The sequence below is a fragment of the Lynx rufus genome, unplaced genomic scaffold (assembly GCF_022079265.1).
Source record: "Lynx rufus isolate CCGP_SWC_20201006 ecotype Redwood Valley unplaced genomic scaffold, mLynRuf1.p SCAF_3, whole genome shotgun sequence".
Taxonomy (NCBI): domain Eukaryota; kingdom Metazoa; phylum Chordata; class Mammalia; order Carnivora; family Felidae; genus Lynx; species Lynx rufus.
In genome coordinates this window covers 34335647-34351861 of record NW_025814845.1, presented here as the reverse complement: position 1 = coordinate 34351861, position 16215 = coordinate 34335647, and the positions used below count along the sequence as shown (strand labels likewise).

Here is a 16215-nt window from a genome sequence, read left to right as displayed (position 1 = left end):
TATCCAGCAAGTCTGTCATTTAGAATAGAAGGAGAGATAAAGGTCTTCCCAAACAAACAAAAACTGAAGGAATTTGTCACCACTAAACCAGCCCTACAGGAGATCCTAAGGGGGACCCTGTGAGACAAAGTACCAGAGACATCACTACAAGCATAAAACATACAGACATCACAATGACTCTAAACCCGTATCTTTCTATAATAACACTGAATGTAAATGGATTAAATGCGCCAACCAAAAGACATAGGGTATCAGAATGGATAAAAAAACAAGACCCATCTATTTGCTGTCTACAAGAGACTCATTTTAGACCTGAGGACACCTTTAGATTGAGAGTGAGGGGATGGAGAACTATTTATCATGCTACTGGAAGCCAGAAGAAAGCTGGAGTAGCCATACTTATATCAGACAAACTAGACTTTAAATTAAAGGCTGTAACAAGAGATGAAGAAGGACATTATATAATAGTTACAGGGTCTATCCATCAGGAAGAGCTAACAATTATAAATGTCTATGCGCCGAATACCGGAGCCCCCAAATATATAAAACAATTACTCATAAACATAAGCAACCTTATTGATAAGAATGTGGTAATTGCTGGGGACTTTAACACCCCACTTACAGAAATGGATAGATCATCTAGACACACGGTCAATAAAGAATCAAGGGCCCTGAATGAGACACTGGATCAGATGGACTTGACAGATATATTTAGAACTCTGCATCCCAAAGCAACAGAATATACTTTCTTCTCGAGTGCACATGGAACATTCTCCAAGATAGATCATATACTGGGTCACAAATCAGCCCTTCATAAGTTTACAAGAATTGAAATTATACCATGCATACTTTCAGACCACAATGCTATGAAGCTTGAAGTCAACCACAGGAAAAAGTCTGGAAAACCTCCAAAAGCATGGAGGTTAAAGAACACCCTACTCACGAATGAGTGGGTCAACCAGGCAATTAGAGAAGAAATCAAAAAATATATGGAAACAAACGAAAATGAAAATACAACAATCCAAACGCTTTGGGACGCAGCGAAGGCAGTCCTGAGAGGAAAATACATCGCAATCCAGGCCTATCTCAAGAAACAAGAAAAATCCCAAATACAAAATCTAACAGCACACCTAAAGGAAATAGAAGCAGAACAGCAAAGGCAGCCTAAACCCAGCAGAAGAAGAGAAATAATAAAGATCAGAGCAGAAATAAACAATATAGAATCTAAAAAAACTGTAGAGCAGATCAACGAAACCAAGAGTTGGTTTTTTGAAAAAATAAACAAAATTGACAAACCTCTAGCCAGGCTTCTCAAAAAGAAAAGGGAGATGACCCAAATAGATAAAATCATGAATGAAAATGGAATTATTACAACCAATCCCTCAGAGATACAAACAATTATCAGGGAATACTATGAAAAATTATATGCCAACAAATTGGACAACCTGGAAGAAATGGACAAATTCCTGAACACCCACACTCTTCCAAAACTCAATCAGGAGGAAATAGAAAGCTTGAACAGACCCATAACCAGCGAAGAAATTGAATCGGTTATCAAAAATCTCCCAACAAATAAGAGTCCAGGACCAGATGGCTTCCCAGGGGAGTTCTACCAGACGTTTAAAGCAGAGATAATACCTATCCTTCTCAAGCTATTCCAAGAAATAGAAAGGGAAGGAAAACTTCCAGACTCATTCTATGAAGCCAGTATTACTTTGATTCCTAAACCAGACAGAGACCCAGTAAAAAAAGAGAACTACAGGCCAATATCCCTGATGAATATGGATGCCAAAATTCTCAATAAGATACTAGCAAATCGAATTCAACAGCATATAAAAAGAATTATTCACCATGATCAAGTGGGATTCATTCCTGGGATGCAGGGCTGGTTCAACATTCGCAAATCAATCAACGTGATACATCACATTAACAAAAAAAAAGAGAAGAACCATATGATCCTGTCAATCGATGCAGAAAAGGCCTTTGATAAAATCCAGCACCCTTTCTTAATAAAAACCCTTGAGAAAGTCGGGATAGAAGGAACATACTTAAAGATCATAAAAGCCATTTATGAAAAGCCCACAGCTAACATCATCCTCAACGGGGAAAAACTGAGAGCTTTTTCCCTGAGATCAGGAACACGACAGGGATGCCCACTCTCACCGTTGTTATTTAACATAGTGCTGGAAGTTCTAGCATCAGCAATCAGACAACAAAAGGAAATCAAAGGCATCAAAATTGGCAAAGATGAAGTCAAGCTTTCGCTTTTTGCAGATGACATGATACTATACATGGAAAATCCGATAGACTCCACCAAAAGTCTGCTAGAACTGATACATGAATTCAGCAAAGTTGCAGGATACAAAATCAATGTACAGAAATCAGTTGCATTCTTATACACTAACAATGAAGCAACAGAAAGACAAATAAAGAAACTGATCCCATTCACAATTGCACCAAAAAGCATAAAATACCTAGGAATAAATCTAACCAAAGATGTAAAGGATCTGTATGCTGAAAACTATAGAAAGCTTATGAAGGTAATTGAAGAAGATTTAAAGAAATGGAAAGACATTCCCTGCTCATGGATTGGAAAAATAAATATTGTCAAAATGTCAATACTACCCAAAGCTATCTACACATTCAATGCAATCCCAATCAAAATTGCACCAGCATTCTTCTCGAAACTAGAACAAGCAATCCTAAAATTCATATGGAACCACAAAAGGCCCCGAATAGCCAAAGGAATTTTGAAGAAGAAGACCAAAGCAGGAGGCATCACAATCCCAGACTTCAGCCTCTACTACAAAGCTGTCATCATCAAGACAGCATGGTATTGGCACAAAAACAGACACACAGACCAATGGAATAGAATAGAAACCCCAGAACTAGACCCACAAACATATGGCCAACTCATCTTTGACAAAGCAGGAAAGAACATCCAATGGAAAAAAGACAGCCTCTTTAACAAATGGTGCTGGGAGAACTGGACAGCAACATGCAGAAGGTTGAAACTAGACCACTTTCTCACACCATTTACAAAAATAAACTCAAAATGGATAAAGGACCTAAATGTGAGACAGGAAACCATCAGAACCTTAGAGGAGAAAGCAGGAAAAGACCTCTCTGACCTCAGCCGTAGCAATCTCTTACTCGACACATCCCCAAAGGCAAGGGAATTAAAAGCAAAAGTGAATTACTGGGACCTTATGAAGATAAAAAGCTTCTGCACAGCAAAGGAAACAACCAACAAAACTAAAAGACAACCAACGGAATGGGAAAAGATATTTGCAAATGACATATCGGACAAAGGGCTAGTATCTAAAATCTATAAAGAGCTCACCAAACTCCACACCCGAAAAACAAATAACCCAGTGAAGAAATGGGCAGAAAACATGAATAGACACTTCTCTAAAGAAGACATCCAGATGGCCAACAGGCACATGAAAAGATGTTCAGCGTCGCTCCTTATCAGGGAAATACAAATCAAAACCACACTCAGGTATCACCTCACGCCAGTCAGAGTGGCCAAAATGAACAAATCAGGAGACTATAGATGCTGGAGAGGATGTGGAGAAACGGGAACCCTCTTGCACTGTTGGTGGGAATGCAAATTGGTGCAGCCGCTCTGGAAAACAGTGTGGAGGTTCCTCAGAAAATTAAAAATAGACCTACCCTATGACCCAGCAATAGCACTGCTAGGAATCTACCCAAGGGATACAGGAGTACTGATGCATAGGGGCACTTGTACCCCAATGTTCATAGCAGCACTCTCAACAATAGCCAAATTATGGAAAGAGCCTAAATGTCCATCAACTGATGAATGGATAAAGAAATTGTGGTTTATATACACAATGGAATACTACGTGGCAATGAGAAAAAATGAAATATGGCCTTTTGTAGCAACGTGGATGGAACTGGAGAGTGTGATGCTAAGTGAAATAAGCCATACAGAGAAAGACAGATACCATATGGTTTCACTCTTATGTGGATCCTGAGAAACTCAACAGGAACCCATGGGGGAGGGGAAGGGAGAAAAAAAAAAAAGACGTTAGAGTGGGAGAGAGCCAAAGCATAAGAGACTGTTAAAAACTGAGAACAAACTGAGGGTTGATGGGGGGTGGGAGGGAGGGGCGGGTGGGTGATGGGTAGTGAGGAGGGCACCTTTTGGGATGAGCACTGGGTGTTGTATGGAAACCAATTTGTCAATAAACTTCATAAAAAAATAAATAAATAAATAAATAAAAAAAAAAAAAAAAAAAGAAATTGTAAAAAAAAAAAAAAAAAAAAAAAAAAAAAATTAAAAATAGATCTACCCTATGAGCCAGCAATAGCACTGCTAGGAATTTACCCAAGGGATACAGGAGTACTGATGCATAGGGGCACTTGTACCCCAATGTTTATAACAGCACTTTCAACAATAGCCAAATTATGGAAAGAGCCTAAATGTCCATCAACTGATGAATGGATAAAGAAATTGTGGTTTATATACACCATGGAATACTACGTGACAATGAGAAAGAATGAAATATGGTTCTCGCTTTGTAAAGTCACTGTTGGTACAGACTTTGAATGGTAACTAGGAAAACTGGAACTCAATAAATGCTTAGCGAATATCTGGCAATGAGTTCCCCAAGAGAGGACATAGCTCTGTGGCACTAATGGTATTTTAGGATAGGTGGATCATCTCATTACCATATAACATCATGGTTATGAACATAATCTTTTTGCCCAGACTACCTTCTTTAGATGTGGTCTCTACCATTTGCACTAGTAAGTGACCTTGAAGATAACCTTTGTGTGCCACAGTTTCTTTATGTATAAAATGGTGGTTATAACACTGCTTATTTAATAAGTCTGATGTATGAATTAAAAGAGTTAAAACACATAAAGTGCTTAGGACTGTGTCTGGTATATAATAAGGCTACATAAATAGTTTCTACTAATTTTTATGGGTCTTATATAATATGTGAGGAGGAGAGAGTTAAAGTATCAAATTTATGGTAAGCGAATAGGATATTTCAGAACTAATTGCAAACTAGGCATAAATACATCACCACAATCTTAGTTCCTCCATTAAGAGTCTTGAAACACATAAAATTGATAACATGGAATTGTTGGTCAAAAATTTAGTCTATTGTTAAGTTCTTAGAATCCAGCAGAAGACCTTATCTTTTTCTTGGGCAGTGATCACAAGCCACGAGGTAACAGTCTTTTAAAATGCCTTCCATAGACATTCAATTTCAGGTAGCATTGTGTTATTATAATTAGTAGAGTATTTATATGATAGTTTCCTTTTTTTCTGAGTATTTGGGAAACACCACACTTTGGATTCCTGATTGTGGTTGGTATTCACTAATTTTCCAGGGACTTTTGAGAAATTAAAATAGGAATATGGACAAGGATTCTGGATGCCAAATTCATCAGCTGTAATCATATTATTCTAACAGCTTTTTCTATCATTAGTGGTTAGTAGCAAAAGTTTTGAAGTCAGACTTTTTGGATTTAAATCTATTTCTTTTACTAGCTAAATGACCTTGGACCGATTAGGTAAACTCTGTCATTTGTTTGTTTATTTATTTATTTAGAAACTATTTTCCATCAACCTTATTTCCATTTTGTTTGGCTTTGTGGAAGAGCAGCTTAAGACCACTCAGTGGTTGTTCCAGCCCATTCGGTGGCCTGAGCAGGTGGAGCTGCAGCCCGGTCTTCAGTGGTAGGCTGAGTGCTCTAGCCTTCAGTGGGGAACTGCTGAATAGGCCCAGCGTGCACCTCCATGCCTTTAGACCAGTCTGCGACTTCAGGATGAGTAACAGTGAACTCAGGAGCTGGAACAGTCCGTTCAGCCTGAAAGTCCTCCTTGGTCACAGCCTTTTCAGTAGCAGCCTGCTCGTCCTTTTCAACCTCTTCAGGATCTCTGTAGAAGTAGAGAACAGGCATGACCTCCCATGGGCATTCACAGGAAACGGTACCACATATGTGCAGAACTTCCCAAGCAAGCACCCACCACATCAGACACACTCTTGTTGTTGCAAGGGATGGCAATGTCCATATAACACACAGGAGAGTCTGTGTTATACAGAGCGATGGTAAGCAGGTGAACATAGGACGTTTGCAAGAGGCTTGTGGTCAGCTCTGGGATCAGTAACCATCAGAAATCTCTTCCCTTGAAGGCTTCCTGGATCTGGTTAGTGAAGGTTCCAGGAGTGAAGTGACCAGCAATAGGAGTGGCTCCAGGAGCAGCAGCAAACTTCAGCACAGTTCACTGGCCAGCATTCCTGGATCATATGGCACTGACATCAGCTGGGTTTTCAATGGCGATGATGGCACAAGCTACCATCAGAAGCTTCTCCCAGGTTCTCTTCAGATTTATAACATAGATACCATCACTTTTCCATTTGTAGATGCACTGTTCCATTTGGAAGTCAAGGTTGGTGTCACCTAAGTGGGTTCCTGCTGCAAAGAATTTGAGGACATCCTTCATTTGTAGGAGGGGCTCCAGGCATTGTAAAAGTTTCCCTTTAAATTATGACATGAACACAAAACACTACATGGACCCCTCCTTGGGTAGCACAGAAGGTGTAAATTCTGTTTTAATTCTTTTATATATAAAATGGAAATAATGGTACCTACTTCGTAAGGCTGTTACAGGAATTAAGTGAGGTAATCATATAAAGCTCTTAGAAAAGGGCCTGGCACAAATTAAGTGCTAAAATTGGCAAATACTATTGTTTTATTTTTAATAGACTTTGAGATAGTTCCACAGCAACTATTGATTTGAAAGAGTAGAGACAACCTATTAATGTAAAATTTATTTGTTTGTTTATTTATTTATTTATTTATTTATTTATTTATTTATTTTGTGGTAGTGTTTAAAGGTAATATGTGCTTTAAACAAGACTAGAGGGTTACTTTATCTTCCCTTTCAGGATGACTGAAAATGTGATTTAGATCTCCCTGATAGAACAACATTCTCCCTAATAATACCTGAGGGAATTATTTTAACTCTGGGCATTAAGACCACAGAAAGATTAATAGTGAGAAATCAGTTCTCTCAAAAAAAAATGCTCCATACTTAGTTATTTGACAGCAATAAGTTTTCCATTTTTAGTTTAGTTAACATATTATATGTATATATAAACACACACACACACACACACAAATGGAACCTAGTCAGGAGTGCATCAGGTAACATTATGAATCTAGTTCCTCCTCCTTTTTGGTTGAACTATTCCTATCTTGCCCTCAAGTCTATCATGCAGACATTTTTACCCATATTGGTTACAATTATTTCCTGTGTGTGTGTGTGTGTGTTTAATTAGACTCCATATTGAGTGAGGGTGTGGAGCCCAACATGAGGCTCCAACTCATGACTCTGATATCAAGACCTGAGCTAAGATCAAGAGTCAAACACTTAACTGACTGAGCCACCTAGGCACCTCAGTCACAGTTATTTCTTGATTTCTTTTTTTTTTAATTTTTTTTAACGTTTATTTATTTTTGAGACACAGAGAGACAGAGCATGAACGGGGGAGGGTCAGAGAGAGAGGGAGACAACAGAATCTGAAACAGGCTCCAGGCTCTGAGCCATCAACACAGAGCCCGAACCGGGGCTTGAACTCACAGACTACGAGATCATGACCTGAGCGGAAGTCGGACACTTAACCGACTGAGCCACCCAGGTGCCCCAGTTATTTCTTGATTTCAGTGTTAGAGCTTGTAGACTTATTGTAGAGTTCTCTGAGACTGTTCAAATTTCAGTCTACACTGTAGAATTTGCCAGTTGGTTTTATGGCACTGTTGGGATTCTGTTGTGTATAATTGTTACTATGCAAAACTCTGCTACTTCCTAATCTAGTGCCCTCAGGCAAGTGTGTCTCCGTCCCCTACCTCTAAATGAAGTTAATAACAGTACTTAGCTTATAAGGATTAAAAAATTTAACATTGTTAAAACCTTTAGAATATGACTTAGCACACAGTAAGCATTATATCAATATTTGTAAAATAAAAAAAGAAAAACAAAGATGTGTAAGACAGAATATAGACCCTAAAACATTTGATGATAGGGAAGTGACAGTGAGTCTTCCAATTTGGGGGGTGACTTGAGGTTCTTTTGGTTTGTAAGGTACCAAATCAAAGGCCTTCAGTACAGGAAGATCTACACTGGTTGATTTAAGGGGCATAAAACTGACTTTAACATATATAGAAAAGTAGATTCTGAGCTACTGGTACAGGTGAAGGAAGCATTTAGAAGCGATGTAGACAATCCCCTAAAGAAAGTGGTCCTCATGTGCTTTCAGGGCCAAAAAGTCAGCACAGTGCTCAAGGGTATAAGAAAGGAATTAGAAACCAATCAAAAAACCTGGGAAAGTGTTCCAGAAATGCAATCGGGCATTTCATGCTGGTCTATTGTAAAGATCCTGGGCAAACCATTTAAGGTCACAGCGTCTTGGTTGCTTCATTTGCAAAATATGTGCATGTTGCTACACGTTTACATTGTAAGATTGTTGTAGGGATTACATGATAGGGAATGTTCCTGTACTGCGTTCACTGTAAAATTATTAAAATATTAATGGAAGTGCCATTCAGGCACCCCTATATACCATATATTCTTTATGCATTCATCAGTTGATAGACATTTGGGCTCTTTCCATAATTTGGCTCTTGTTGATAGTGCTGCTATAAACATTGGGGTACATGTGCCCATTTGAATCAGCAGTTTTGTATCCTTTGGATAAATACCTAGTTGTGCAATTGCTGGGTTGTAGGGTAGGTCCATTTTTAATCTTTTGAGGAACCTCCATACTGCTCTCCAGAGTGGCTGCACCAGTTTGCATTCCCTCCAGCAGTACAAAGGTTTTCCCCTTTCTCCTCATCCCCACCAACATCTGTTGTTTCCTGAGTTGTTAATTTTAGCCTTTCTGAAAAGTGTGGGGTGGTATCTCTTTGTGGATTTTATTTGTATTTCCCTGATGATGAGGCTTTTTTTTTTTTGAGTTGACAATGATAGCCACAAGGCATTTATTTACACTTGCCTACCCCAGTCTCCCTGGGACCAAATCAAAGGTGACTGGCCCAGAGAGTCTGCTGACCTCTGAATACCGGGGAGGCCCAATCAGGCCATCAGCAGCCCTCATGGGCCCAGTACCAGATGGAGGGAGCCATGTACCATTGGTACTCCTTTACCCCTCTTCCCTCATCCCCAAGGGGTTTCCCTAGCCTCACGGCCTCTGGAGGCTGGCTCACTCATGTGTGGCTGTAGCTCCTGATGGCCATGGGCAGGCGGTACACTTCTAGGTTGACAGGGCAGCTGTAGTGTGCCTCCGGGCAGTGCTGCCACCAGGCTGCAGCACATCACCATGCTGGGACCAAGACTGCTGTTACCACTTGCCCCAGTGGTGGTGGTGGTTGGTAGTGGGGGGTGGGTGGGTGATTCTCGGATGCTTTTCAGTAAATATTCATATAGAACTGTAAATGTATTTTCTCTTCCTTATGATTTTCTGAATAACCTTTTCTTTAGCTTACTTTATGGTGATAATATAGTATGTAATACATAGAACATGCAAAATATGTGTCGACAGTTTATGTTATTGGCAAGACTTCCAAGCAAGAACAGGCTATTAGTACTTACATTTGGGGAACATGGTCACTGCCCAGTCCCCAGGTTGAGCGTGGTCGCCGCTCAGTCCTCAGGTTGTTCAAGGGTCAACTTTATTTCAGCCTAGACAGTTTGACATGACAAAGCCACCTCAGTGAATTACCTTGATTGATTCTCAAATATTGAACTGACTTTATAATCCTGGGAGCAGTCCTCCTTGATCGCAATGTTTAATTATTTAATATAATATTCAACACAAATTTAAAAATTTAAAAATCATTTAAAATAAATTTAAAATAGTTTAAAATAATTCCTAGATTTTTTTCAAGAATTGATATTTCTTCCTTGGATCAAAATTCACAGGTGAGGCAATTCGCTGAAATTTCCTTTGTGGAAAGATTTTTAAGTACAAAGTCAAATTCTTTAATAGATATAGACCTATTCTGATTATCTCATTTTGTTTTCTTGAGTGAGCTTTGATAGTTTGTCTTTCAAAGAATTTTTCCATTTCATATGAATTCAATTTATTGGCATAATTTTCAGAATATTCTCTTACTAACCTTGAATATTTGTAGAGTAAGGATGTCGTTTCTCTCATGTCAGATATTGGCAATTGATATCTTTGTAGTTCATTTTTTCCCCTGATTAATCTAGATTTTTCCAAGTTTATTACCTTTCCCCCATTTTTTTGATTTATTTTTCTCAATTTCTTCTTCGTTTTCTGTTTCATTGATTTTCACTTTGATTTTTATTGTTTCTCCTTTTCAGTATCTCATCTATCTTGCTTGGTAAATGCTTTTGAAAGTAATATATGTTTTGTTATTACTGGGCAGAGTGTTCTGTAGTGTCAATTAGATTAGGGTGATTAAAAGTGTTACTCGAGTCGGGTGGCGGCAGCGGCAGCAGCAGCAGCGGAGGCACCCCCGCCGTCACAGCCTCTGCGCTGGTGCAGCCACCCTCACTCCCTCTGCTCTTCCTCCCTTCGCTCGCACCATGGCTGATCAGCTGACCCAAGAGCAGATTGCTGAGTTCAAGGAAGCTTTCTCCCTATTTGACGAAGATGACGATGGTACCATCACAACAAAGGAACTTGGAACCGTCAATGAGGTCACTGGGTCAGAGCCCAACAGCAGCCGAATTGCAAGATGTGCTCAACCAGGTGGATGCTGACGGTAATGGCACCATTGGCTTCCCAGAAGTTTTGACTATGATGGCTAGAAAAATGAAAGATACAGACAGTGAAGAAGAAATTCGCGAGGCACTCCGAGTCTTTGACAAGGATGGCAATGGTTACATCAGTGCGGCAGAACTACGTCACGTCATGACAAACTTAGGAGAAAAACTAACAGATGAAGAAGTAGATGAAATCAGAGAAGCAGATATCGATGGAGATGGGCAAGTCAACTATGAAGAATTCGTACAGACGATGACTGCAAAGTGAAGACCTACTTTCAACTCCTTTTTCCCCCCTCTAGAAGAATCAAATTGAATCTTTTTACCTCTTGAAAAAAAAAATTCATTTACTCATTCTGTTTCTATATAGCAAAACTGAATGTCAAAAGTACCTTCTGTCCACACACACAAAATCTGCATGTATTGCTTGGTGGTCCTGTCCCGTAAAGATGAAGCGCTACACATCAGTTTTACGATATAAATACTTGTACTACCTTAACGATAAAGAAGCACTTAGTGGACTCCTTGCAGTTCCGTTTGCTAATGATTACTACACTGTTTGGGCTGGCCAGTTTTTCATGCATGCAGCTTGACGATTGAGCACAGTCAGGCCTTTGTATTAAAAACGAAAAATGAAAAAAACAAATAAAAAAAACCTGTTTCAAATGGGTTCTAGTTCAATTTGTTAGTATAAACTGTCATAGCGGGTTTACTGAAAACAAACCTTTAAAACTGGTTTACCTCAGGGTGCTGTGCAGAAAAATGGGTGAAAGATAAATAGACCGTCTAGACACAGCCCCACAGAGCAGGACGGCCCCCTGTACTTCCGTGCGCCCCCACCCGTGGTGACAGTGACACATCCTGACGGCATCCTGTGTGTGTTGGTTTAGCGTTGTCCGCATTGTACCAGAGACCGAGATGGGTGTCGGGCTGTCACCATTCACACAAATTTTTAAAAAGAAACCTTTACCAAGGGAGCAACTTTGGACTCTCTGTTTTTAAAACTTCCTGAACCCGACTTGGAGCCAGCAGAGGTAGGCTGTGGCTGTGGACTCTTCAGCACAACCATCGACATTGCTGTTCAAGAAATTACAAGTTAACGTCCATTCCAAGTTGTAAATGCTAGTCTTTTTTTTTCCAATAAAAAGACCATTAACTTAAAAAAAAAAAGTGTTAGTCAAAGCTTTTTTGTTGTTACTAATACTCTGCTGACCTGTTTATCAATTACAGAAAGGTGTATGTTGAAATTGTCAACTATAGTTGTGGATTTGTATATTTCTCTTTACAGTTACATCAGTTTTTGCATCATATATTTAGAAGCTCTGATGTTACGTGCAGAAATGCTTAAAATTGTTACATTTAAAGAATTGATCTGTTCATCATTATTATGAAATTAATCTCTTTATCCCTATAATATTCTTGCTCTGAAATCTTCTCTGATGTAAATCAGCTTTCTTTTGATTAGTATTAGCATGGTGTAACTTTTTCTGTCTCTTTTTTAAACCTGTGTCATTATATTCAAAGTAATTTTCTTTTAGGCAAATTAGTTGGGTCTTGATTTTTTTTAATTTATTTAGTTTTTATTAAAATTTATTTAGTTTTTATTAAAATTTATTTATTTACTGTGAGAGAGACAGAGACAGCGCAAGAGGGAAAGGGGCAGAGAGAGAGGTAGACAGGGAATCCCAAGCAGGCTCCGCATTGTCAATGTGGAGTCAGACGCAGGGCTTGAATTTACAAAACCATGAGATCATGACCTGAGCCTAAACCAAGAATCAGACCCTTAACTGACTGAGCCACCCAGGTACTCCAGGTCTCACTTTTTAAATCCAATCTGCAATTTCATTTAATTGGGTAATTAAGAACTAGTTGATTCTTGATATATACAATAGTTGTTACGTGAAGTCATCACGATCACTGGATTAGTGAATAACCTAAGTATCATTCCTTTGGGAAATACAAAGTTCTCTCCTAGAGGCTCTGGCTATAACTTATTTGTTAGACAATCAATATATAACCTTGTTTCATGTGTGTTTCTTGTTAGAGATACCTTACTGAATATATATTGTTGATTCATTAACATTGAGCTCATAAGCAGCTCATGCCCAGATGAAATTTGTCTAACACACTCATTGTCATGGTAAGGCACAACCTTCTTATGCTTAGGAACACTACATACGTTTTGAGTATGGTGCTTGGGGGTCATTTTAAATACTAAAATCACCAACCACAAGCACAAAAAATGGAAAAATGTGGCACTAAGTAGACTACAAAAAGGACATTTGTTCATAGTAGGTGAGCTGAAACGAGAAGGCAGAGTGTTGCCTTGTTTGACTTCATCTGTGAACTTGCATGTCTGGCACTTACATTTTTCACTGCTTTGCACAAGTCCATAGATTACTGACTAGAAAAAGACAGCAAATACTGATTTTGGGTGTTACAAATAAATGTTAGTAAGTACACAAATTTGCAAATACAGAATCCGCAAATAATGAGGATTGACTATACATTTAATGTGGTTATTGAATATGATATTTAAATCTATCATTTTTTCTTGTTTTTATCCTATTTGTCCATTTGTTTTTCTTCCTTATTTTTTGTCTTCTTCTGTATCATCCACATTGTTAATATATCTTCCTGGATTATTAGATATAATTGTTTTTTTAATCTTAAATTTTGTTTACTGGTGGCCTTGGAATTCGTAGTATATACTTTTAATATATAAATACCAATATTCATGTGATATTATAAAACTTCATACATAGTAAATGTATATTTTCATTTCTCTCTACTGGGCTTTTATGTTATCGTTGTCATGAATTTTACTCCTATGTATATCATAAAGCTGACAGTAAATTGTTATTATTTAACCCTTTAACAAATTGAAATAGAAAAAAAGTTTTTACCGACATAATTACCATTTCTTATGTTCCTTCCTCATTCCTTTTCATGGACACAAGTTTTTATCTGGTATCATTTTACTTCTCCTTTAACATTTCTTTAGCATAGATCAGCTGCTGATGAATTCTTTCAGATTTGCATGTCTGAAGGTATTTTCATTTCACTTTTGTTTTGAAAGATATTTTCCATGAGTAAAAATTTTATATTGATGAAGTTTTTTTTTTCTTTCTGTTCTTTAAAGATGTCACCCATAGCTTTGTAGCCTTATTGTTTCCATCAAGAGATTTGACATTGTACTTAGCAACTTCTTTCTACATATGTCTCCAGAGGCAAGGGAGATAAAAGCAAAAATAAACTATTGGGACTTCATCAAAATACAAAGCTTCTGCACAGCAAAAGAAACAACAAAACTAAAAGGTAACCAACAGAATGGGAAAAGATATTTGCAAATGACATATCTGATAAAGGCTTAGTATCCAAAATCTATAAAGAAATTATCAAACTCAACACCCCCCCCAAAAAAACCCCAAATAATCAATTTAAAAATGGGCAGAAGACATGAACAGACATTTTTCCAAAGAAGACACAGATGGCCAACACATACATGAAAGATACTCAACATCACTCATCATCAGGAAAATACTAATTGAAACCACAATATCACCTCATACCTGTCAGAATGGCAAAAATCAACAACATAAGAAACAAAAGGTATTATTGAGGATGTGGAGAAAGTGGAACAATTCTGCACTGTTGGTCAGAATGCAAACTGGTGGAGCCACTCTGGAAAACAGTATGGAGTTTCTTCAAAAAGTTAAAAATAGAACTACCCTATGATCCAGCAATTGCACTACTAGGTAATTACTCAAAGAATGAAAAAATACTAATTCAGAGAGATACATGCACCCTGGTGTTTATAGCAGCATTATCTACAATAGCCAAATTATGGAAACAGCTCAAGTGTCTTTTGACTGATAAATGGATAAATGTGTATTTACACACACACACACACACACACACACACACACACACACATATAGAGGAATATTAGCCATAAAGAAAATGAAATCTTGCCATTTGCAATGACGTGGATGGAGCTAGAGTATTATGCTAAGTGAAATAAGTCAGTCAGAGAGAGACAAATACCATATGATTTCACTCATGTGTGGGATTTAACAAGACTAATGAGGAGAGAGAGAGAGAGAGAGAGAGAGAGAGGCAAACCATGAGACTCTTATCTATAGAGAACTGAGGAGAAGAGAGGTGGGTAGGGGGATGGGTTAAATAGATGATGGGGATTAAGGAGTGCACTTGTGATGAGTACTAAGTGATACATGGAAGTGTTAAATCACTATATTGTACACCAGAAACTTATATTACACTGTATGTTAACTAACTCAAATTTAAGTGAAAACATAAAAAAAAATTAAGTAATTTATTTTTCTTCCTCTGTGTGTCTATTTTCTCTGGCTGCTTTCAAGGTTTTTCTCCTTATTATTGGTTTTAAGTGGTTTTATTATAATGTGCTTTCGCTTAATTTTCATTATGTTTCTCTTTCTTGAGGTTCATTGAACTTCTTGGATCTCTGAGTTCATAATATTTATCAAATTTGGAAAATGTTTAGTCATTATTTATTCAATGTTTTTCCTCCTTTTCTCTTTTGCATTTACATTTATTCATATATTAGGTTGCTTGATATTATCCCACAGCTCACTGATTCTTTATTCTTTTTTAAACATCCTTTACTCTCTGTATTTCATTTTGGATGGTTTCTACTGCTATTTTCAAGTTCACTAAGTTTCTAATTTTCCATTCATCCCTGCAAGGGTAGGTTTAATTTCAAATATTGTAGTTTTCATCTCTAGAAATTCAATTTGAGTCTTTTGTATATCTTTGATGTCCCTTCTAAACATGTCCAATCTTTTTGAACATATGAAATACAGTTATGTAACTTTTAATATGCTTACCTACTATCTCCACCATTTGTAGAATTTCTGGCTTTTTATACATTTTCTTCTTTATAGTCTTATTTTTCTTCTTCTTTTCATTCTTGATAAGTTTTGATTGGATGCCAGACATTGCAAATTTTACCTGGTGAGTGCTGGATGCATTTATATTATTAGAGAAATTTTGCAGTTTATTCTTAGATACAGTTATTTGGAACTGTTTGATTCTTTTACATCTCGCTTTTAAGCTTTTTGTATCAGATCATGGGAAGTTTGGCAAAAGACTTCTGAGTATGCCATCTATACCCTGTGAATTATATCATCATCCACTCTGGTTAATAGAAACAGGCAACTATTTCAGTTCTTGTGTGTGTTCCAGAGATTATTTCCTCTAATCCTTTAGGTACTTCTTTTCCCCAGCCTTGGATAATTTCCTCACAGGCTTGTGCTGATCAGAATCCACCTTAAGACTTGAAGTAAAATGTCTTTAGGTCTCAAGAGTACTCTCTTTACCAGCTCTTTGCTCTCTGGTATGCCTTCTTGCAAACTCTTGCCCAGACTCTCAGCTCTGTCTCCTCAACTTAGGAATATGGCAAG

The 16215-nt window shown here is 37.8% G+C and overlaps 2 pseudogenes; one reads left to right on the top strand and one right to left on the bottom strand.

Moving 5' to 3' along the window:
• Positions 1–5643: 5643 nt before the first annotated feature.
• LOC124521046 (40S ribosomal protein SA-like) lies at positions 5644–9361 on the bottom strand (annotated as a pseudogene).
• Positions 9362–10497: 1136 nt separating this feature from the next.
• LOC124520874 (calmodulin-like) lies at positions 10498–11194 on the top strand (annotated as a pseudogene).
• Positions 11195–16215: the final 5021 nt, after the last annotated feature.